The sequence below is a fragment of the Emys orbicularis genome, chromosome 6 (assembly GCF_028017835.1).
Source record: "Emys orbicularis isolate rEmyOrb1 chromosome 6, rEmyOrb1.hap1, whole genome shotgun sequence".
NCBI classification, from domain to species: domain Eukaryota; kingdom Metazoa; phylum Chordata; order Testudines; family Emydidae; genus Emys; species Emys orbicularis.
In genome coordinates, this window is record NC_088688.1 from 100,925,601 (window position 1) to 100,951,439 (window position 25,839).

The following is a 25,839-nucleotide window of genomic DNA, read 5'->3' on the forward strand; positions in this document are numbered from 1 at the left end:
GGTGGAGGGAGATGGAGATGGAGTGAGCATTTTAAGTCATCTTTAAAATTAAGTCATCATTAGTATGTATATGTCTGGTATGACTCAACAAAATACAAGTCCATTAAACACACAACAAAGCAAATCTGAGCTGTGGCAAAGAAAATGAAGAGAGTGTCACTGGCTAAAGTAACAAATAGCTGTCGATCTGTATCCATGCCATTCAGTACACACAGTGTGGTTAGGGTTTTTATCATAAAAGTAATCCAAATCAAAGTCTGATTTTGCTTAATCGTGCAATTTTTCTGGGTTGATTTTCTACCCCACAGTGAAGAAAACTAGACTCAAATGAAACTGTGGAGGCCATTCAAAATCCTACTACATTAGAACATTAATACTGGGAAAGAAGGGCTGTGCACAGAGGGATATGCAGAATGAATGTACTAGTACAAATTTCAGAAATAGTTTCCACTTTTCTTTTAAAGCTTTCGAAGGAAGCACAGACGGCTGACATGGAAAACGATGCCTGGCTAACTACCTGCTAGTTTTAATTTGTAGGTTTCTTAGGGCAGGGATGGAGGATCTGATTCTCATTTACATTAAGACCCCTACTGTAAAGAGGTATTAAAGAGTGTGTAAGTCACATTTATATGGTATCTTTCTGTAAATGTTGTACAGCACCAAACACATTGTCAGTGCTCTGCAAATACTGTGCACTTGCAGTTCCATCAGCTCAACTTGCACCCTAATATATATTGATTGACATGCCTCAGGGTGAAAATTAAAATTGGCCTCCTGCCTCAGTACGTGAAATGGACTGATTGCATTGCGTGTTCTTTCCACTGATTTGACTCAGCTAGATGAGCCCTATGATGCACTGTAAGAAGAGTGCATATGCTAATTAGGTCTGTGTTCTTCCCAAGGTGTGTAATCATCATTTGGTGCTGTTACAAGAAAACAGAGGCTGGAGGCTAGCCCCTATTTTCAGCATCAGGTTGGATGTGCCATCTGTTATTGCACTGAAAGGGTCAGATCCTCAGTTGAGGTACATCAGCATTGTTCCATTGACTTCAGTAGAGCTAAACTGATGTATGCCAGCTGAGGATCTGCCTAAAATGTTTAAGTGCATATCAGGAACTTCTTCTGAACGGAGGAAATGCTGTATGCATAATTGTGCTGGGATATACAGACCCCACACTGCATAACGCAGGGTTAATGAGCTAATGTGGGCTCAGGTGGTGCCACCCTGCCGCATCTGTGAGAGATGTCAGGATAAGAGGTAAAAGCTTATGAGGAAGAAACCCAGCTCAGCTGATGGCAGACCAGTGAGGAGAGCTGATCTTCAGTCTGCATATGCTGGAGAAAGGACAGAGTGAAGGCAGGCACTTCACAAATAACTGCTGCCTGGTGGTCCTGGCCTGAAGGAAGGGAAGGCCAGATGCGGCCTCACTTTGAGAAGGAATCTTTCCTTTCTGTTCAACTCAGTTTAGGGCCACAGCCTGATTAGCGCCCTCTGAAGGAAGACAACCTGATATCAGCTTTGGGATGATTCATTTGTGTTAACCCCCCTTGCTTCTGTTTGTTGAGTACCCCAGAAAGGGAGACACTTTAAAGTGCCCTGGCCCAAGGGCCAAATCACAGGAAGAGGCAAAACATCGCAGTGCCAGACAGGGAGAGAGCAGTTATGCCAGGCCTGGCCACAAAGAGGCACTAGTGGTGAGTCAACCCCTTCACAGTAATAAAACTAACTTAAAAAAAAAGTAGGGCTATCAATTGATGGCAGTTAACACACGATTAACTAAAAAAAAAAAGAATCGCAATTTAAAAAATTAATCGCAATTACAACAATAGAATATTAATTGAAATTTACTAAATATTTTTGGATGTTTTTCTACATTTTCAATATTAATTACAACACAGAATACAAAGTTCACAGTGCTCACTTTATATTATTATTCTTTATTACAAATATATGCACTGTAAAAATGATAAACAAAAGAAATAGTATTTTTCAATTCACCTAATACAAGTACTGAAGTGCAATCCCTTTAACATGAAAGTGTAACTTACAAATGCAAATTTTTTTTGGTTACATAACTGCACTCATAAACAAAACCTTAGCACTTACAAGTCCACCTAGTCCTACTTCTTATTCTGCCAATCGCTAAGACAAATAAGTTTATTTACATTGACGGGAGATACTGCTGCCTGCTTCTTATTTACAATGTCACCTGAAAGTGAGAACAGGCATTCGTATGGCACTTTTGTAGCTGGCATTGCAAGGTATTTACATGCCAGATATGCTAAACATTCATATGCCCCTTTCATGCTTCAGCCACCATTCCAGAGGACATGCTTCCATGCTGATGATGCTCATTAAAAAAATAATGCATCAATTAAATTTGTGACTGTACTCCTTGGGGGAGAGAATTGTATATCTCCTGCTCTGTTTTACCTGCATTCTGCATATATTTCATGTTACAGCAGTCTCGGATGAAGACCCAGCACATATTCGTTTTAAGAACACTTTCACAACAGATTTGACAAAACGCTAAGAAGGTACTGATGTGAGATTTCTAAAAATAGCTACAGCATTCAACCCAAGGTTTAAGAATCTGAAGTGCCGTCCAAAATCTGAGAGGGACGAGATGTGGAACATGCTTTTAGAAGTCTTAAAAGAGCAACACTCTGACGTGGAAACTACAGAACCAGAACCACCAAAAAAGAACCTTCTGCTGGTGGCATCTGACTCAGATGATGAAAATAAACATGCATCAGTCCACACTGCTTTGGATCGTTATCAAGCAGAACCCATCATCAGCATGGACACATGTCCTCTGGAATGGTGGTTGAAGCATGAAGGGACATATGAATGTTAAGCGCATCTGTCACGTAAATATCTTGCGACGCCAGCTACGACAGTGCCATGCGAACGCCTGTTCTCACTTTCAGGTGACATTATAAACAAGAAGCAGGCAGCATTATCTCCTGCAAATTGTAGCCAACCTTGTTTGTCTGAGTGATTGGCTGATCAAGAAGTAGGACTAAGTGGACTTGTAGGCTATAAAGTTTTACATTGTTTTATCTTTGAATGCAGGTTTTTTTGTACATAATTCTATATTTGTAAGTTCAACTTTCATGATAAAGAGATTACACTACAGTACTTGTAATAAAAAATAAATATAAAGTGAGCACTGTACACTTTATATTCTGTGTTGTAATTGAAATTAATATATTTAAAAATGTAGTAAACATCCAAAATATTTAAAATAAATAGTATTCTATTGTTGTTTATCAGCACGATTAATCGCGATTATTTTTTTTAATTGCGTGATTAATCATGATTTTTTTTTTATTGCTAGACAGCCCTAAAAAAAGTAATTCTGACTAAAAGTAACCATCTTTTCTTGTTGGGGCAACAATTTGAGATTCAGATTGCCTTGGACACATCAACTTAAAACTATTTATTTGCCTTCTGTACATTTTAATTTCAGAACTAACAGAATTTACAGCATTTTCACAACAGTTTTCTGTGACACATTATATTTCTTATTGTACTAGCATACATTATAGGTAAGTAAGTCAAGAAACTCTATAGAGGGCTTAAAATGCCTTGGGACAGGTGCTGATGTGTGTGGGTTGATTTGTATTTGCTATACATCTTCATTTAGAATCCATGGTTTCTACAATATTTAATTCATTTTCTATGCAACTTTAAATGAAGGGCAGCTTCCAGATGAGGGCAGCTTCTATTAAGTTTAATTACTTTCCCCTGAGGCTTGCAGGGCAATGATACAACTACTAAATGAGGCCAACTACTAATTGACAGTGTCTTCTAAACAAATATATACGTAATTGAATATATTCAGGTTAAGGGCTGTATTGTACCTTTAAGCCATTGTCCTGTGTTGAATGATGCATGTGCTAGGAGGGCTGAGTGGTATTGAAAGTTCCAGGAGGACTTTTGGCTGACTCAAGATTCACGTGGATAAGTATCATTACCTCTATTTTACAGACAGGGAAACTGAGGCACTGTAAGGTGAAGTGACTTGACCTAAGTCAGGCTTTGTCTTCACTACCCGCCGATCCGGCGGGTAGCAATCGGTTTATCGGGGATCGGCTTACCGCGTCTAGTGAAGACGCGGTAAAATCGATCCCTGATCGCTCTGCCGTCGACTCCGGAAATCCACCTCGGCAGGAGGCGGCAGCGGAGTCGGCGGCAGCGCGGCAGCGGTCGACTTTCCCGCGTCCTCACCGCTAGGTAAGCCGACCTAAAATACGCAACTTCAGCTACGGTATTCACGTAGCTGAAGTTGCGTATCTTAGGTCGGACCCCCGCTGTAGTGTAGACCTAGCCTCATTATGAAAATTCACTGAAGGGAATTTCAAAAGCATTTAAAGTAAACTGTATCAGGTTCCAAACTTAACATGAAACTGAATTTTGGAGGCCTGAATTTCATGAACTGTCTTTAAAATGGGCTGAGGAGAATAGCCTCTGAATTAAGGATTAGGAATCCCCTTTTCTTAGCCAATCTATTGGAAGTCCAGTTTTTGACTTGGTCTCCATTTGTGCATAGAAAGCTTTGCAAGTGCACACTTTCTGGACCCTAACACTTGTGTACACTGTTGATAGCTTCTATCATTTGCATGCCCAAGTGATAGAATTTACCTGCACAAATCCTGTCAGCTGTGCATTCAGGTGGTACTTAGAAAGTGTTCACACATGTGGACTTGATCGAATGCTCTTTGAAGTCAATGGGAGACCTTTCATTAACTTTACTTGGCTCTCAGTGCGGATCTTTGTGCTCACAAAGTTGCACACCCACAAATGGAGAGCTCTTGAAACTTTGAATGTTATCATGGTTAAGCAGGCAGCCTGGGTAAAAGTAGCAGTGATGGAGAAAGCAGAAGGTAAGTGGTGGGGGCAATATGAGTCACGGATGTTAGTTCAGGTAAGCAGAATGGTTTGAAAGTTATGAAAAGGAGCAAGGAACCATTATTATGGCTATTTGTATTTCTTCAGTTGTGAATTATTGTCCATCACACAGGAAAGGCTGGAAAAAATGAAATTGAAAACAACAAAATAAATTACAAGGATTTTCAAAAATGTATTTACTTTATATCCTAATATCTCTTGCTAACGAGACATAACCAAACGCTTGCCATGTTCTAGTATTTTCAGCACAAATTCCATTCTGACCAAGACACAATGTATTATAACTCTGTATCTTCTTCTGAATTCTTAAAGAAACACTACTTTTATTGCCCTTTTTTATACCTAGAATATCTTCCGTATCTCCACAAATATCTTTTATCAGTTGGCAAAAATCTAAAATTGTGAGTTTCCCTAAAACCAAACTCAGAGCTTTTTGTGTGTGTATTTTTCGAGTGTGTATTCTGAGTTAGAAGAAGAGTAGGGGAATCAGAATTCATGGATTCAACTCCTAGCTTTGCCACTGACTTGCTGTTTGACCTTTGGCAAGTCACTTAAGCCAAAATATTCAAATTTGGGTGCCTAAAGTTTATTAAATACCCAAATAAGTGATCTGATTTTCAGAGTGCTCAATGTACATCAGTGGGATTTGCAACTGTTCAGTGCCTCTGAAAAATCAAGTGATTATTTAAATGCCTAAATATGGATTTAGGTTCCTAACTCTAAACACCCAAGTTTGCAAATGTTGACTTTAATTTCTCTGTATCTCTCTTTCCCTATCTGTAAAATGGGGATAATAAAACTTACTTACTTCACAGAGGTAACTAATAATAATGCAGTTTAAATCTATTTATACAAAAGCAATGCTCTATGAACTTCACAACTGGAAATGTTTGTCTTTTAGTCTGAAACTATATTTCTCTGTTGTGAACAAACAGAAACTGAGGGTTAAACTGACATCTACAGGCTGCAGCTATTTTCAAGGGGGGAAAATCTATAAGAAAGTGTTAATGTAAAGACTTTGGATGTAGGAGGGCACAGTTCACCTGCCACACTGTCATATGTCAACCTTCATTTAAAAAGACAACATTCCTGTTCAATCATGTGCAGAGCATAACAACAGGAATAGTCCAATGCAAGAAGCAGTTAATATGGCTAATTTTAGCATTTGCTGCTAATATCAGCATGTGCCCTTTAATACTTAACTGTTCATTTGGAATGCTTTTAGCCATGGCATTATAGTAATGTATGTAAGTAGCACCATTTCTTTGCAAGAAAAACTTTGAGGAAATTCTTAGTGGTTTTAAAATTCCATGACTTTGGTCAAAGGACTGAGAAACCAGGTATTAAGGATTTCAGTCCTGTCAGAAGCTTTCGCCAATAAGAGGGCTTCTGTCATTCACAGCTGGGCACGTTCAAGATTTCCTATGTTACTTACCTTCATTCTGACAGCTTCTAGTGTCTCAGGGGACCATGGGATTTTCTTTCCCTTTTTTCTCTTCAAAGTGTTTTGAGTGTTGGAGGGAACAGAGAATTGAGGGGAAGGAGTGAAAGCAAGATGGTTTGGGTTTTTTTTTATTAGTCTTTATTAAATTTTAAATAAAATATTGGCAATTTGCTCAGCCTTTCCCCCTCTTACTAATATTTAAAAACATTTAACTAAGATTTTATAATGTGTCCAATGAGTTAAACCACGCTATGGTATTAGAAAAATATTACACATATAAATAAAATACATCAAAGCATTAAAAAGCTATTACACACTCTGAACATAAAATGGCAGAATAATGATGGATCCTGCCATGCAGCAAACATATTCAAAAATATTATCTTCCTGGTAATGAAATGCCATCCGTTTCATTTTAAGCTAAATACGTTAGACATATCAGTGGAGTCTGTGCTGACACAGCAGTGAGTTGAAATTGAAAATCTGAAATTATATATATGATTGGACACAGTGTTAAAGTAATTTATAGGAAAAACCACAAATGTGCTGGGTCTGCACCTTCTGGTGAACTCATTTTATAGAATCAGATAGAAGAAAACTCTACCATTTCTAATGTGCAGTTAGAATGGCAACCTGCCAGGGCCCCAATATATTCAGTATGGGACAAAAAAAAAGACTGAGAGAGGAAAAAAAAGAGGCTAGAGAGACTTGATTCAAATTACAACAATTCTGCATAAGCCATCAAGAAAATGGCATTCGTTTTCATCTCTCTGACCTAATATGATATAGCAGCTGTAGGAACTGTATTAGCTATCAAGACGAGAGGGAGATAACAGGGAAACATTTAGAGAGGGATAGCAGGATAGGGCTAATTTCAGCACTGCTGCAGATACATCACATGCATTGCCATTGAGTGCAAAGTGGCAGCAAGAATGATGATCATCTGATACCCAAAGTTCAGGCTGGAATTCAGGTTCTGCTTACTAGAATGAATCTCAGTTATTACACACACACACACACACATTCTGGCAGACAGAAATGCGCTGACAGTCTGTCTCACTTAAGTTTTTTTTTATTCTTGTTTTGCCTGGCTTGCCTCCAATAAAGTGGTGGTGCTTGGTACGCTTTGGAAGAAACACCAAGACGCACACAGCTTTTTTGGTAAAGAAAGTAATTCCCCTCACTTTTAAATTCCAGCAGTTCTTCATTCAATTATCCAGTCCTTCCTAAAATCCAGAGAATTTATTTATGTTGTTAGTATGTTATTTTTCATTTAGGAAGGGGAAGAAATTGGAGAAGAAGGAAAATACATTATTAGGATATGAACTCTGCCTGGAAATTATCATACTAACTACCGTAACTATTAATATTACTCTTAAGTATTACTTTTTAAGCACTGACAATGTGCTTGGTGCTGTACAAGGCATGAATTCAAACTGTCCTTGCCCAAAGAGTCTTAGCAACTCAGGTAAAGAGGCCAAGATTTTGTTTTAAAAATGGGTGTCTAAAATTAGGCTCTTAAGTCCACATTTAGGCACCTAAATAGGCTTGATTTTTACAAGTGCTGTGAACCCAGCAGCTCCTGCTGATGTCTTGTTGGCCAGATGCACTGAAAGGATGGAACAAGTCGATTTTATTGTCCTTTTATATAATTATGTTGACTCACTTCTCGTGAGCTGCAGTGAAAAATAAACTACTGTAGAAATGGGAGTTTGTAAGCACTTTGTTTTTGACAGGACTTATTATTTCTTATTCCTGGGGAGTTAACAGTAAATGTTGCCTTTTTATTCATTCATTGTCATAATACATACCCAGCAAGAAGTTTCAAAAGCTGTTAATGAATCATCTGCCAGCTTTTGGATTGGTAAGATTCCAGATCCATTCCAGAAATTGGTAAATACTAGTGCAACAGACTGCTTATCAGATAGTTGTGTTGATAAATAGTATAGTATAGCCAATTGCTTGACCACACATTGGTTTTGTTATAAAATATATTCAGGAGGCCCAGTAACCAATGCCAGTCAGATTAATTGCTCTAAGCGATGTGCACATCTAAGCAGATGTGCAATGTGCATATCTAAGTGATGTGCAGCGATGTTATATTCACCTTAAGCAGAAGGTGGGTGGTCTATGAAGGTACTTCCCTAGCTTGTACTAAGACATAGAATGAATGTATCCTGAGTTTTGACAAGTTTCCTATCTGCTTATGCCAAATGTTTACTTCAGAAAATATAAGGAGTTATAGGATGATTAGCATAAATCAACAGGATTACTGTACAGGGTGTGTGTGTGTGTGTGTGTGTGTGCATGTAATATGTATATGCTAGCCAGCATATATTAGTTAACAGGTCCTTGCTTGTTGCCTGGATAATTGTTATAGTCAAAGTGACACTTTTGACAAACTAATATATGAAGCAGTGGAGAGGACTTTTATATGTGATTTAAGTGTTTACTAAACTGTGTAGTGGCAATACATAATTAACACAGACAAAATTAATACACCTTGTATTTAAGGCTTTGCTCGTGTTACAACTGCTATCCAAGTGTGGGAAATAAGTATTTCAAGATCCCCATCATGGATAAAGTCATTCAAGGCTTGTTCTGCCTTGTGTATGTCATTGCTAATCTGAATAATATGTGTCTTCTTTGTCTAGTCATGTTTTTAAACTTAAAGTGAGTGGATTAATATGCACATTAAAACTGGTTGGTAATTTCAATTTCATCCTGATATTGGGGCTCACTTTGAATAATAGATTCATTTTGAAAAACTGGGATAGGCATTATTATGGTGTGTCCCACAATACTACATACATGAGGAGTAGTACAAACATTTGGAGTAGTGATATTACAAGTGAGGTCTCCATATATATATTTTTGTAATTAGTTATACACAGTACTGTCCATCCATATCACAGGTCACCCTTACTGCTGGTTGTTACCACTTGATAGGCTTCACCGGGCAGGAGAGTGGAGTGTCTAGCTTCTCTGTCCCACTCTATTGGCCTGAGCCATTGTGGCAACACACTAGAGTTGCAATCTCCAAAACTTTGCATTGGTACACGTATTGATATCCCTTAATGGAACAACAAGCTCTAGGTCTGTGTTGCTGTGTGAAATGCCAATAGTTGAGATAGATCCAGTCATTCCTTAAAGATGCCATCTTCTAGATAACCTGTTAAACTGGTTACTGTCCATTCATCAAAGATTGTTGTGTCAGGATCCAGTATTGGTAGTGCTACCATAAAAGAAATATATGTGGAACCAGACCCCGAGCATGATTGTTTTGAATAATATGTGCCTCAATTAGGATGCAGTGTCACTGCCCCCACATTATGATTAGTACCAATTGATCTATCTACACAATTTAACACATTGCCAATTTACCATGGTTTCTGTTACACACTGAAGACAGTACCATTTAGCTAACTGTTTATCGCTAACAAGATCGGGCAATTTTCCTTTTTCAATACTTCCTAGTGAGGTGGTACATGGTAACTCCCATAACCAGTACAGATTTCTCTACCAACCAAGTTTTCCATTGCTTTCATATTGTTTGCTGCAATTAGTTTATTAATTTTACTTGAGTTTGATTAAACAGTTTAGCAATGTCATGCATATTGTAAATGGTGTGCCATTCCTCAGTAGCCAGGCCCTTAATATCATGAATTATTGATTTAGAGACAGTTTCCACTGCCTGGTAGTGTTTTTATATATATAAATATATATTGCATATTACCCCATTCTTAATAGATATTCCAGATTCAGATAATCCCAAAATGTAATCAATAATCTACATTTTGGAATCTCCTATTTGAAAGACATCAGACTACACAATAGTCTTTTGCCCAGCCCTTGGGTTCTTGTTCACTGATAAGATACTATTATATTAATTAACAAAGAAGTATACAGTAATGATACATTTGTTTTTACACAGTAACCAAATTCAGCCATATTCCAATAAGAGAGATTTAAAATCACAGGTATATGCATGAACTCACTTTGCTTAATAATATACAGTTTAATAATAGTTAGACCTGGCCCAGCTAGTGGATTTTATAATGTCTCTATAGTCAATTGCATACTCAATTGTCCATATATGATAAACTGAAGTGTAGTTAAACAGTCTGTTATTTATAATGCACGTTATCTCTTCTTCTTCTGATGTCCAGGGGTTTCTTCACTGTGCACTGATATCTTCTGGAGTCTTTAGTCTGTAGGATGCACCCTTAAACAGCTTACGTTGCCTAGCGCGATATAATTTTTGTTGGTTGTTACATTTCTCTTATACACAGATGAATTTAGTTTCTTTACAGTGTAATGGGGCCAAATAATTTATAACAGAAGCTATGCTTTTGTTCTGTTGTTCCCAATTCTTTAGCACAAATATACCTGTGGTTAGATGCTCTTGCAGTTTTTGCATACACTTATTTTTACTTCCTTAACTTGTGCATTACTAGTTTTCCATAATAAATATGGCACTTGACTGCTAAAATAGATGCTCAGTCTTTCTGTGAGAAGGTGTACTGTTCTCACAGGCTGAGCAGTATGTTTTATCGAATTAGCAACAGAATTTTTACCCAAGCTTTTTAGCATCAATTTGCTTCAGACAGGAATGAAACTTTTGTTAAATATTTGAAAGTGCAAATCTTAATAACCAGTAGTTTTTAACATAACACAAGAAAATAGTATAAAAATAAAACAAAATGCAGTTTAAATGCAGGTTTATGCAAACACTTGGAGGGTATTAACTTTCAGGACAGTTGGTTGTGCCTGGGAGACAAAGGTAGAAACCTGTTGAAATTGTTTGGTTAGCTTTAACATTTTGCAACATAACCAAATATAATATATACTGTTATATTTTTAGATTTGAGTATAACGTAGAACTATATTTTAATATTTAACAAAGATGCAAACAAATTTATAAACCCCCAAAAGAGAAATCATGATTTTATCAGTATTAGCTTTGCATTAATGTTGAGATTTTCCCCCTACACTATTTTTAATTTGAATAAAAAGTCTTTGATTAATGAAAGAACTCACTTTTTGTTGCAATTCAAATTATATACTGAGGCCTTTTGAGCTTTTCAAAAATTAATATTTGGATGTCTATAATTCAACCATAATATTAAAAATAGTGTGGTACCACTTATATTAAAGCATTTTATAATTGAGTATAAAATTGGCTTTTGTTGAAACAAAATAAAAACAAAATTAGTCACATGACACACAACATACATGAAATGTATGACAAACTTACAATTAACAATGAATCATGCCAAAATTTTATTTGTAACTATACTAGATAAGGCATTAAGAGCTTACAGTTATTAAGGCAATGTATTTTGGAAAACAAAAAAGTAAACAAAATAATTAAACATGTAATTAGGCTAATTATTACCTTTTTTATTTACAACTTTTAATAAGAATTGATAAAAATCCCCATTAAATTATTTGCCCACTTTGTTGTATTAACTTAGTTAACTTAAGGCTGTTTCCACTATTTTATATTACTTTTATCTTAAGATACTACTACCTAGAAATAAGGAAAACCCATATTTCATTTATTAGATATATATGCTAGCCAGCATAATTAGTCAATAGTTGGGGCTGACTTGATGATTTATTGTTTACTGAGGAACCTTGTAGCTGTTGCCTGCTATTTCTCAGTTGATCGTTCATGTGGAGTAAATCATACCTGCACTCTAGTCAGTTAGAAATACTCTGCCAACTCCAAAAGAGGTGGTGGAGATCATAAAAAGTTTCCCATTGTAGCTATAGATCAATTTCTGCTTCACTGTCCCTGCATGATATCCTTACTCCAAACCCAATATTGTAGCAATCTCACTGTTCTCACAGAGATCTATTTAAGGCAGGTCTCTAAGCTCCTGGGAGATTTCAGTTATTCCTGGGCTTCAGGGATACATTTCCATTTTGAGTTCAGGGTTCTTTGAGAGCTTCTTAACCTGCTCCCAGGGATTTCATTTAATCTCTGTAGGGAAGCACTCACTATGGTACAGTTTTTCTTAAAAGCACCTCAGAAAATGATAGACTGATGAAAAGGAAAGATTCCTTTTCAAATGGCTTATTCTCTGGCTTTCCCAAGCTTTGCTGTCTTACCCATGGACAAAGTCCATGCTCCAACAGCGTGAGAAATTCTTACTTATCCTGTGGGTAACTTCCTAGAGTGCTCTCCTCTGTCTTCCTAGCCAAAACCTAGGGAGAAATGAAGTAGAGAGGAATCCAGACCCAGTTTTACAGGGCAGCCAGTGCATCCTGGGACATAGCACTTTGGGAGTCTTATTTATACCACTAATTGTAAAATTATGCCAGGACAGCTGAGAGAGTTAACATATGGTTTACAATGGAGCACTAGCTTCCAGCACTTTCCAGCGTGTGATGGTGTTTGTATCTGCATACTTGATGAAAACACTCCCCACTACAACTTGCACAGGATGTCAGGTTCTCCTTGCACTTCCTCTGACATTGCCAGTTATTGCAAAAAATAGAATAACGATATCTTGAGGTTAATTTCTTTCCTTGGTTAGATCAGAAAATTGGAGAAAGAGGATCAAATTTAGTGGAGCCCTCTTGCATCCAGACTGAACTCGGCCCAGAATATTCAGAAAGAAATCCAAGAAGTTATAAGATTCCTAATCTCTGGTAAATTAATTATTCTGGTAATTTACCAACGGCCAAATTATTACCAATGCTGGATGGTTACACTAACAAATTGTGAGCCATTGGTTATGGCTGGTTCATCTGGAGACCCCAGTGATACATTTTCTCTAGCTGATTATCACACTTGTGCTAGAAAGGAGTAACTTTGGTACCAATCTTTAAAAAATGGAAAAAAAGAATTATCCTGGTAATTACGACAGTTTGACAAAATTTATACTAAACAGCTGATGTTCATAAAGAATGAAATCCAACAGATGTCTGCCATTCTGTAATCAATCCAAGTACAGCACAGATACAGATATTTAGGTTATCCACTGAACAGCATATAAAAGTCACTGAGGATAGAAACCTAGGATCTTTGGCTCTAAAATCATAGGTCTCAGCCAACTGAGCTAAAGAAAATTTCTACTAGCTAGTTTAGTCGTAGTAGATCTCACTTTCTCTATGGGCCAGGAACTAGATAATAACAGTTTTGTCCCTGCTGCCCCATAATATTCCTAGATGGCAATATGTTACATTCATTAGGGATGGGAAGTTCCAGCCAGAGGCGGTCTAAGTAAATCACTTACTAAAAGTATCAGGAAATTTGAGGAAGTCCTACTATAGGATTCACTATGTACTTTGACTTTCACTCATAACATTAAAGTTCTGGCAATCTAATAATCAAATAGTTACTGGCAAAACTGTATGAACATTTCTACCTGATGGGATGTCAATGAGACAACTAGAAGTGGTGAAAGAAATATAAGTGTGCTAAGAAATGTCCACAATCGAATCCTTGTTCTGTCCTTCAATAGTGCATTGTTAGAGAACCAATGGAAAGAATTGCCATTGTCATATTTGAACTGCTAAGTGGACTTAGTACTCATTACCAGATAGTAAGTAACTACTTTGGATCTCTGTACTAAATGTGCTATGAATTACTTTGAATTACCTTATAATTGAAACCCAACTGGCAAAATTAATTCAGGACATAAATGATTATGGCATCAACAGAGATCACTGATAATCATATAATGTTCAACTATAGTAAATGAATCTTTTAAACATACCCACACTTTGCTTAAGTCTGGAGATAAATAAGAATGCTAGTGAATTATTTGGAACCAGGATGCATTTGAGAAGATTAAGTGGAATGCCCTGAAACCCCATTACAACCAATTAATGGCTTTTTCTGACTAAATCTTTGTGTCGATTTGGATAAAATGCAAAGATTCTATAAGGTTGGGACAAAATAGAAGTCCCCTGTGAGAAGAAAATCTTATATGCTTCTGCAAGAAGTGGAAGAGAAAATACAGATCGTCCAAGCTTGATGCAGCAGAGGATGGATCTTGTGTGATCCAGGAAAAAATCAGTGCCATTGTTTAGGACATCCAGCACCAAGAAATCTACACTATGGGCCTATACTAGAAACAGAGCTACCCTTTTTATTTAGATTTTAAGCACTTCAGAACAGGGACCATCTCTTACTATATGCAACACTTAGCACAATTGAGCAATGTGTCCTGGAAAAAGCAGAAGAGAGAGAGCCAATGGCAGGGTTGCCTCCAAAAATGCTGGGAAGGTTCTAAATATTAAAACTGCATTTAGGCTTTTATTACACTTAAGACTGGTTTTTAAATTCCAAGACATCAAAAATGAAAAGGGGGCACCTTTATGAACACATACTAATGTTACTAAAGAAAGTCTAGAAATTGCTATTGCCACCAACTGGTATGAAAGTAGTACTGCTAATGTCTCTGTCTTACTCTCCCTTTCTCTTTGGCTACTTAGGCCTGGTCTACATTGGGGGAGGGGGATCGATCTAAGATACGCAACTTCAGCTATGAGAATAGTGTAGCTGAAGTTGGCGTATCTTAGATCGACTTAGATACTTAGAATCACTTGCTTTGCATCCTCGCGGCACGGGATCGATGGCTGCCGCTCCCCCGTTGACTCCGCTTCCGCCTCTCGCCATGGTGGAGTTCCGGAGTCGACGGCAGAGCAATCGGGGATCGATTTATCACGTCTAGTGTAGACATGATAAATCGATCCCCGATAGATCGATCACTACCCGCACTTCCCAAGTATTACAAATAAAAATAACGGTCTCTCTCTTCTTAGTCTGTAAGGGTAGTAGCTTGATTAGTTTATGGGGCAGTTTTGTAGCTGCGTCCAAGCTCTGCTCAACTCAGGAGAGTGAGAGTAGCTCTTAAGGAGCTGGTTATGGCTCACTGATCCTGTTGCCTGGTCTGTGCCAGCCCTGACATTAGTACGTGTAGCAGCTGGGCTGCTCTAATGTATGACAGCAGTGTATGGTCTGTAAGGAACCATGTACTAAGAACTGAAAGAGCAAAAATCCACTCTTCCCCTTCAAGTCTTCTGATACATCCTCTTGCCCCTGACACGACCCTTACAACACAGTGAGTGTGGAGTGATTTGCACAGGAGCCACAGGAGCTCCATTGGATTTACGCAGCTGAGAGGTCTCATCCAACAGAGGAATATCTCAGATAGCAAATTACTCATGATTTGTCTCCTTTGCTCTGACTCAGCAGCACAAAGGAGGTGGATCTCAAATCACTGGATATGAATGGAGGGGTTAGTATGTTAATATTAGGTCTAATAATGATCACTGAGCTATAGACTGGGATATGGAACCATGGGAATCATAGTGTCTGCATTCCTTAGTGGTTTGTCTGCATTTGGTGGTGTTCATTCTGTAGGCTGAGAAGAAAATCTCTTGTCTGAAATTACTTTTCTGGAATCCAGGAAGGACCTCAAAAGGGCTGTTTTGAGGTAATATTCTGGACCAGATCTTTGTCTCAGTAACACTGGCATAAATCCAGAGTAACTCCACTGACTTCAAATGAATTACTCCAGATTTATATTAGTGTGTAACTGAGACAAGAATCTGGCTGAATACGCGTAAACATTGACTGGCTGTGAAGTGTTTAATGAGAGCTTTGTATGAAAGAGGCCCTTCAAAAGTAAATTGTACATAATTTTTCCTACTTTACAGACCAATTATTTGTTGCTGTTGGTTAGTACCTCTAATAGCTAATGAGGGGCTGGTATATTTATATATATATTAACTATGTAGCCACAGTGGGTTAGATTCTGCTTCATTACCTCAGTGTGGATCTGCAGTAACTGTGTATACCTGAAGTGGATTTACTCTGATGTTACATCTGTTCAACTGAGATCAGTATTTGGTCATAATTTTCATAACTATTAACTAGGAGTTTCTACAGTAATTAAGAATATCATCGTTCTTCTTCGAGTGCTGTCCCTGTGGGTGCTCCACTCCAGGGGACTGTGCGTCCCGGCGCCATTGATCGGAGATCTTCGGTAGCAGTGCCTGGTTGGGACGCACATGCTCAGCTGTTGTCTCACAGTGTCGTTAGGGTCTGCCTGAGTGCGCACATCCCACACCCCCCTCAGTTCCTTCTCAATCATCCTCAGCTGAAGATGAGACTTGGGGCAGTGCTCATCTCTTCCCTGGTTACTGTAGGAAATAAGTAGAGAAAAATAGATATAGTTAGCTAGCCATTTCCCAGGTCTCCCTTTCCTTTAGCATAGCTCGTTAGTTTAAATTCCCCCCCCCCCAAGTTAGTCTCTCGTTTAGACTACCCCAGTCTACTACTCTCGTTTAGACTACCCTATGCCAGGGTCTCCAGGCTTTAAGAAATGTGGCTCCTGCAAGGAGTCTATGTCGCGGTCTGACGGGCACTCACTCTGCGTCAAATGCCTCGCGAGACACACGTGCCTGCGAAGTGTCTCCATTGTACCAACTTAAAAACTAGAGCTCGTTGTGACAGAGACTTGCAGCTAAAAATACTTCTCATGGAGAAAGCTCCACAGTATTCATGCTCACCACGGATGCTTCCCAAATAGGTCGGAGAGCGCACCTAGGTGAACACCAGGTACAAGGCCGCTGGTCCCTATCAGAGACGCGTCTGCACATTAATCTTCTAGAACTCAGACCCGTCAGGTACACTTGTCTTCACTTTCTTCCCACCATAAAGAACAAGTCCATCAAAGTTCTGACGGACAATTTTGCATGTATGTTCTACATCAACAGGCAGGGGGGAGCACGATCTCACTCTAGGCACAGAAGCCATCCGATTATGGAATTGGTGCATACAACATCACATAGATATCACTGCTTCCTACCTGCCTGGGTGTCACAACACTACCGCCGACACACTCAGCAGACACTTCTCCGAAGAAAACGAATGGGAATTGCACCCCACGATAATCCGACAGCTCTTCTCCCACTGGAGCACTCCATTGATAGACTTGTTTGCCACTCCTCAAAACCGCAAGGACTCTCCCCGACAGGCCAGATCTGCTCTCCCAGAACTGCGGTCGGCTTCTCCATCTGCAGCTCCAGAAACTCCATCTGATGGCGTGGTTCCTTCATGGTTTCAATCCCATGAATTAGCCTGCTCGGAACAGGTCCAATACGTCCTCCTGCACAGTAGAAGGGACTCCACTTGTAAGACTTACCTGCAAGTCCAAACACTTCTTCTCCATCTGGTGCTTCCACAGATGCCTGACACTCCAGTCTGCAATCCTCCCTGACATCTTAGATTACCTTTTCGAACAGGACGGGCTTTCGCTCAGTTCTATCAGAGTACACATTGCAGCCCTTACCACCTTCCATGACACTCTGGACAGCTATTCACTTTTTGCCCACCCCACCATGAAACGCTTCCTCATGGGCCTGCAAAATCTGTACCCTGAGATTCATTCACCAGTAGCCTCCTGGAATCTTAACCTAGTTCTCTGCGGTCTCATGAAACCTCCTTTTGAGCCCCTGGCTACCTCATCCCTGCTCCACATGTCTATGAAAGTGGCTTTCTTGGTTGCCATAATATCAACGAGAAGGGTTGGTGAAATAAGCGCCCTGATGGCCTACCCTCCCTACACAATTTTCTCCAAAGACAAGGTTACTATGCGACCCCACCCCAAAGCTGCTTATGCACTTGGTATTCCAACTTTTGATAGCTAGGCAGTAAATGAGAGAGACAATCTATTGTAGCAAGATTTAGACTGAGGCAACTCACTTTCCTAATAGTGTACACATTTTTGTCTAGTGCTAGAACAATGGATAAACAATGAGAATTGTTAGTTTAGCTCTAATATGGCTTACATGGGAAAAACTATAGGGGTTTTCTTTAGCTGGTAGGAAACAACTTCAGAATCGATGTGTTTCTTTGTTACTGAGGTATTTAGTGCACTAGAAAAAAAATTCTGTTAGTTTGCCTCATTTAAGGCACCAAGCAGCCAAATGCACTGTCCAGTAACACCTATTAAAATTGCGTTGGCTGTCGGCAACAAAATGAACCAAATTATCTTAAACAAACCCAAATGCCATCATTTAGAACTCCTGATAGATTTGTGATTTAGGATTGTCCCAACATTTTATGGCAATTTGTATCATTTACGGCAGACCCATAATGAGGCAAATTGCCATAAAGTGTGATATTTCCGGTAGTTGAAGTGTCATAAAACTACAGGAGAAATAAATTTTCATTCTGGAACGTTGGATTCAGAGGAATGAGGAAGGAATGTGATCCAGACCTAATGGCTCCAATGTTTGGCTGGCACTGCGCCAGCCAGAAATTATTTCATTGTAGCAATTTGTCTGTAGTCCCAAAAGAAAGAAAGGGGGGAAAATAAACAGCGAAATAAATAAATTGCATTGACCAGGATGAATAAAAAGACTGATATGAGCTGTGAATTTGAACCTTTCTTAAAAAAATTCCCATTTATACTATTCTGTTTTAGCTGTATTTTCCCTGGTTACAGCAGTTCATGTACTTTTAATCTCATACAGTGTTTTTGGCCTATTCATACCAGAGATGGAAATTAACAGATTTTTTAAAGATGAGAGATTTGGTGAAAACTCCTTCACAAAATAACCTTTCTCTCTCTCCTGTCCATCAAAGTGTGTCATGGCTTTGTCTCCAAGCTAACGATATCTAATCACTTTGCCAGTACTCTGTCTCTCTCCTTTTACATATGTCAGGTATCATTTTAAAGTTACATGGGAGTAAAAGAAAATAGTTTCCCTGTTCTAAAGCTGATAAAGTTGATCATAACACAATTTAAAATGGTCAGAACTGAGTTTACAAAGGCCTGAGAAGTCTGTGCTGATATCACACAATTTGCTAGTAAATGATTCTTTTCTCTTCACCTTTCCTTTGAGATATTTTTTTTTTGCCAGACTTTCTTCTTCAATTATCACATGAAGAGGATCATTTTGAAAATCCTACAGAGTTTGGGGCTGGCTCCTGTGTGGTGCTGAATGCCCTTAAATTCCACCAAAAGCAATGGGTACTGAGGACGGACACTCAGCACCTTGAAAGATCAGCTCCATATTCAGCAGCACTGCACAACTAACAGCTTAACTTCTGTACCAGGAAAGATAATGGAGCAAATAATTAAGCAATCAATTTGCAAACATCTAGAAGATAATAAGGTGATAAGTAACAGCCAGCATGGATTTGTCAAGAACAAATCGTGTCAAACCAACCTAATAGCTTTCTTTGACAGGGTAACAAGCCTTGTGGTAGACATGGTATATCTTGACTTTAGTAAAGCTTTTGATACTGTCTTGCATGACCTTCTCATAAACAAACTAGGGAAATTCAACCTATATAGAGCTACTATAAAGTGGGTGCATAACTGGTTGGAAAACCGTTCCTGGAGAGTAGTTATCAGTGGTTCACAGTCATGCTGGAAGAGCATAACGACTGGGGTACCACCAGGGCCGGCTCTGGCTTTTTTGCCGCCCCAGGCAAAAAAGCCTCCTGCTGCCCCCCGCCCCGCGGCGGGGACCGTGGCAGGGGAGGGCGGCGAGCCCGGCCGGGGCCCTGCTCTCCCCGACCGGCAGGAGCACCGGGAGGAGGGCGGCGAGCCTGCCCGCGGCCCCGCTCTCCCCGACCGGCCGGAGCGCCGGGAGGAGGGCGGTGAGCCCGGCCGGGGCCCCACTCTCCCCGACCGGCCGGAGCGCCGGGGGGAGGGCGGCGAGCCCAGCCGGGGCCCCCTCTCCCCGACCGGCCGGAGCGCGGGGAGGAGGGCGGAGAGCCCGGCCACGGCCCCGCTCTCCCCGACCAGCCGGAGCGCCGGGAGGAGGGCGGAGAGCCCGGCCGCGGCCCCGCTCTCCCCGACCAGCCGGAGCGCCGGGAGGAGGGCGGAGAGCCCGGCCGCGGCCCCGCTCTCCCCGGACGGCCGGAGCGCCAGGAGGAGGGCGGAGAGCCCGGCCGGGGCCCCACTCTCCCCGACCGGCTGGAGCGCCGGGGGGAGGGCGGCGAGCCCGGCCGGGGCCCCCTCTCCCCAACCGGCCGGAGCGCGGGGAGGAGGGCAGAGAGCCCGGCTGCGGCCCCGCTCTCCCCGACCGGCCGGAGCGCCGGGAGGAGGGCGGGGAGTCCTGCTGCGGGCCCGGTCTCCCCGGCCGGCCGGAGCGCCGCGGGGAGGGCGGTGAGCCCAGTCGTGGCTCCGCTCTCGGGCCGGAGCACCGCCGGGCGCCCCAACAGCCCCAATATGTTTAAAAAAAAAATCAACCCTGAGCGCCGCTCCCCTCCAGGTGCCGCCCCAAGCACATGCTTGGTAGGCTGGTGCCTGGAGCCAGCCCTGGGTCCCACAAGGATCAGTTCTGGGTCCGGTTCTGTTCAATATCTTCATCAATGATTTATATAATGGCATAGAGAGTACACTTATAAAGTTTGCAGACGATACTAAGCTGGGAGGGATTGCAAGTGCTAAAATTCAAAATGATCTGGACAAAGTGGAGAAATGGTCTGAAGTAAATAGGATGAAATTCAATAAGGACAAATGAAAAGTACTCCACTTAGGAAGGAACAATCAGTTGCATATATACAAAATGGGAAATGACTGCCTAAGAAGGAGTATTGCGGAAAAGGACCCGGGGGTCATAGTGGACCACAAGCTAAATATGTGTCAACAGTGTAACACTGTTGCAAAAAAGGCGAACATCATTCTGGGATGTATTAGCAGAAGTGTTGTAAGCAAGACACAAGAAATAATTCTTCCGCTCTACTCTGCGCTGATTAGGCCTCAACTGGAGTTTTGTGTCCAGTTCTGGGTGCCACATTTCAGGAAAGATGTGGACAAATTGGAGAAAGTCCAGAGAAGAGCAACAAAAATGATTAAAGCTCTAGAAAATATGACCTGTGAGGGAAGATTTTAAAAATTGGGTTTGTTTAGTCTAGAGAAGAGAAGACTGAGAGGGGATATGATAACAGTTTTCAAGTACATAAAAGGTTGTTGCAAGGAGGAGGGAGAAAAATTGTTCTTCTTAACCTCTGAGGATAGAACAAGAAGCAATGGGCTTAAATTGCAGCAAGGGAGGTTTAGGTTGTACATTAGGAAAAACATCCTAACTGTCAGAGTGGTTAAGCACTGGAATAAATTGCCTGGGGAGGTTGTGGAATCTCCATCATTGGAGATTTTTAAGAGCAGGTTGGACAAACACCTGTCAGGGATGATCTAGATAATACTTAGTCCTGCCACGAGTGCAGTGGACTGGACTAGATGACCTCTCAAGGTCCCTTCTAGTCCTATGATTCTATGGTTCTATGAACTACAGTAAACAAACTCTCTTTGACAGATATCCTAGTAGCCAGTCTGTTCATTCCAGAGTCACTTGATGTGATACCTACCAAAAAAAAAAAAAAAATCTCCTTTTGGCTTTTCCTTGTTTTCTCATTTTGGAAAAATAATGCAATTTTTTGGACTGTTTAACTGAGTTTTATTTAATTTTAGATGATTTTATGTTTCAGAAGTATTTTTACAGACACATATTGCCATGGGCCCATACAGTGTTATGGTCATGTAGGTTTTAACTTAAACCAGCGAGGAAATTCCTTCCTCTGTCCTTTAGTCATGTTACTCTATTTGAGTATTCTGGTGTCTCCTTCATACTGCATGTGTTTCAGTACCTAATCATTTTCACTGACTATTAATTATAAATGGCCCAGATCCTCAAAGGTATTTAGGTACCAACTCCCAAAAATTTCAATTAGGTACCTAAATATCTTTGAAGATCTGGACCAATGTGCCCAGAGGATGATAAATAGGGAGATTAAGTGAATGTGAAAATAATATACAATGTGGAGAGCTAAGGATGCGATGGCACCCCTTGGAATATACTTGTTTTTGTGTGCATGACCCTTAACATTCCTGTGTATAGAGTGTTTTGTGCAAAATGTATTTCTGGATCATCATATTCTCAACTGTGGGTTTGTTAGTCAATGCAAATAGTTTACATACATACACTTACACATATCACATTAATATGTATTATGCTCATGGTGTTAATATAATATATATGTGTTGGGTAATCATACCAAAGTATGTTTATTTTGGCTCATTTATGCTAAAGCACATATCCCATGATGCTCCAGGAGAAGTAAAGCTCAGCACTTGGCTTAGGCCAATACAAAAGCTGTCAAAAGCTAGATAGATAAGCATTATGAAACAAAGGTACAATGTGGTACAAGGAAATAGTGTATGAATGCGTAATATTAGTGTCTGGAATTTAATATTCAAAACAAAAGATGTGAAAGTTCAGGGAGGCACCAAAAACAAAGCTGGCACAAGCTGGCTAGTTAAACTTAAACTTTGAGTGATGTGAACAGTGTTGTAACCTGTAAACAGCCACACTATAAAGGGGGCAGTTGGGAAGCCCATCTTCCATGTAAGGCGAACCGTGAAACTGCACTCCCTGGGAAGGATTGGTGATGTATTAATTCTTCATTTCCTGTTCTGTATTGCTTTATCTTTAGACAATAAATCTGGCTGAGCTTGGACCTCTTGAGCATACTTAGTATTGAACTGCAAGTATAGCCAACTAGTTGGCTATGCCTTCTAGTCAACAGTTGATGAACCAGCCCAGGAGACACTTAGCCAATATCAGCCAAGCCAATGTGGCATGGGATTGTGACCTGGTTATTTGGATTTATTTTGGATTAGTAATTACATAGAGGTTGGACTTCTGTGATTACAGGGTCCTTGGTACACTTGCAGCAGGCTAGCCTAGGGGAAGCAAAATGCCATAAATAACCAGTTAACATAAACTATTTATAGCAAAAAGCTGAAACGTGATATATATAAAATATACACAAACACCCTCCAAGCCATTGCAAATGAAAGGGAGAAACAGGAAGCTCTTTGGCATTTTATTAGTCATTTTATAACAAATCATGGAGGCACATCTTTCCTGCTTGACCATGTCAATCAAGAAGACCCATGGGGTCATGCACGTAACTCCAATTAAATTGAAAATGAAGGAAAAAATGGAAAAGATAAAGATTGTGAAGGCATGGCCATGGAGGGCCTGTACATGATTTACTTAGCTCTGAACGAGAAAGAGAGAGAGAGAGAGAAAGGGAGAGCTAACAAAGAATCTAAAAACAGAGCGAGCAAAATAGAGGGTTAAAAGAGAAACTGGATGGTGTGTGTAATCTGAACATCTCCTTGGCATATAGCCTGTAGGATGCCAAAGATAAAATCAGGGGATACCTAATGCAGTGTAGTCAGAAGAAAAAGGAGAAGTTAAAGTGGAAGCAGCAGGCACAGGACTTAAAGGGGACATATACGATAGTACACAACCAGCTTGCAGCACTTTCTGTAGACCTTTCAGGATGCAGACAAAAACAACAGGTTCCTGGGGAACAAAATTGAGATTTGAGAGAATAGGTTGCAGCTGTAGAGCCAAATACTCAGCCTAGCGCTCCTTCACCGCCCTATGGGGATGAAGGAGACTATTGGGACTTATCAAGAATAGGACTTTAAATTTAATCATCCTTGGATAGGAGTGTATAAAAACAAAAATGATCTATCAGTGGCAGCAGGAGGAGGACTGGTTACAAGCCAAAATAAACGGTAATGGTGAGGAGGAAATGAAGGAGATAATTTAAAATAAAAGTTGCCAAGTGGGGTGTGACACTTTGGGGGCTCAAGCAGACCAATAAGGGGTGTGTTACCACCTGCCTGTTACCCTGGGTGCTTCTGTACTGTGCAGCTTTGACTTAGAGCCCTGATACCAGAAGCCTATTTACAGCACAATGGCTGTAAGCAGGCTGTACCAGCTTCTATCAGCCTGGTTCCTCCTTGCAGGGTAACACCAACAACCCTTCCAGTCCTGAGTCATAGAATCATAAAATCATAGAATCATAGGACTGGAAGGGACCTCGAGAGGGCATCTAGTCTAGTCCCCTGCACTCATGGAAGGACTAAGTATTATCTAGACCATCCCTGACAGGTGTTTGTCTAACCTGCTCTTAAAAATCTCCAATGATGGAGATTCCACAACCTCCCTAGGCAATTTATTCCAGTGTTTAACCATCCTGACAGTTAGGAAAACAATTTTTTCTCCCTCCTCCGTGTTATAACCTTTTATGTACTTGAAAACTACTCTATCTTCTCTTCTCCAGACTAAACAAACCCCATTTTTTCAATCTTCTATCATAGGTCATGTTTTCTAGACCTTTAATCATGTTTGTTGTTCTTCTCTGGACTTTCTCCAGTGTGCCCACAACTTTCCTGAAATGTGGTGCCCAGAACCAGACACAATACTCCAGTTGAGGCCTAATCAGCATGGAGTAGAGTGGAAAAATTACTTTTCATGTCTTTCTTACAACAAAACAATCTCTCCTTCAGTGTCCACTGGACTTTCACAGAAGTTATCAAGTTTGCTATATCCAAAGAGACTGAACTCCCACCAGCCTATTAGTTTGGCTGAGGATTTTACTCTTCATTTAATACACAGCTCTGAGGTGGTTTTGTAATAAAATAAGATTAAGTTTATTGTCACAGAACAGATATTTAAGTGATAATAAGTAAGAGATATGGTTTCAAGTAAAACAAAACAAAACACGGTTTCTAGTGACTAAAATTCATAATCTTTGTTTAAGCAGGTTTCTCATCTATAGTAAGTTCTCAGAGACTTCAGCACCCTAGGTTGAAGGATCCAACTGTCAGGTTACAAGAGCTCTGGCCCCTTGTTTTTGTCAAATGATGGACAACAAAATGGCTTTTTGCTTCTGCTTATATTTTCCCAAAATTCATTGACCCTGTTTCAAGAGGCAGGAAGGTTTGCTGTAGCTGCAGCCCGTCAATATTGTTAAATAGTCATCTTCCCCCAACCTGCTCACTAGATGGTTTTGTTTACCTTACATGTAAACACTCTTTTCATGGTTTCTGGTCTCACTTTGCTTAATTTACTTTGGAGACATGGCAAAACAACATTCCTTGATCTAGGACAGGCTAGGCTTAGGCAATGTCTGCTAAACACATTTTAGAAACTTTGCCAGCATACATATATAATTCTTTATACACCATCCATCCATATATCACACAATAATATTAATGACAAGAGTGTTACCAGTAGGACATCTGACATGACACCTTCTAGATACAGACTATGACAATAGTGAGATGAGGGCAATGAGTGTGGCAGGCCTGATCAGAGCTATGGCATGGTATGCCCTCTGCCAGTTGGCATTTGAGGAGCTCCCAGGGATACACAGGAGACTCAAGTAGGGAAAGAGTTAATCTGAATAGCAGTGTGCTTGGATTCGCTGGTCCATATAGTTTACCAGTCACAAACAAAGACCCTACTGATAAAGTTTTTAGGAAATTGTGTAACACTACCAAGGAAATCAGGGATTCTATTCACCATTTAAAAACAGGATCGCGCTCTTCAAGCAGGCAGTGCCCATGGAGTAATCCTAGAGGATGTAATTTTATAGACAACTGAAGTAATGTGGAATTTAAAGTAAGGCTGGATG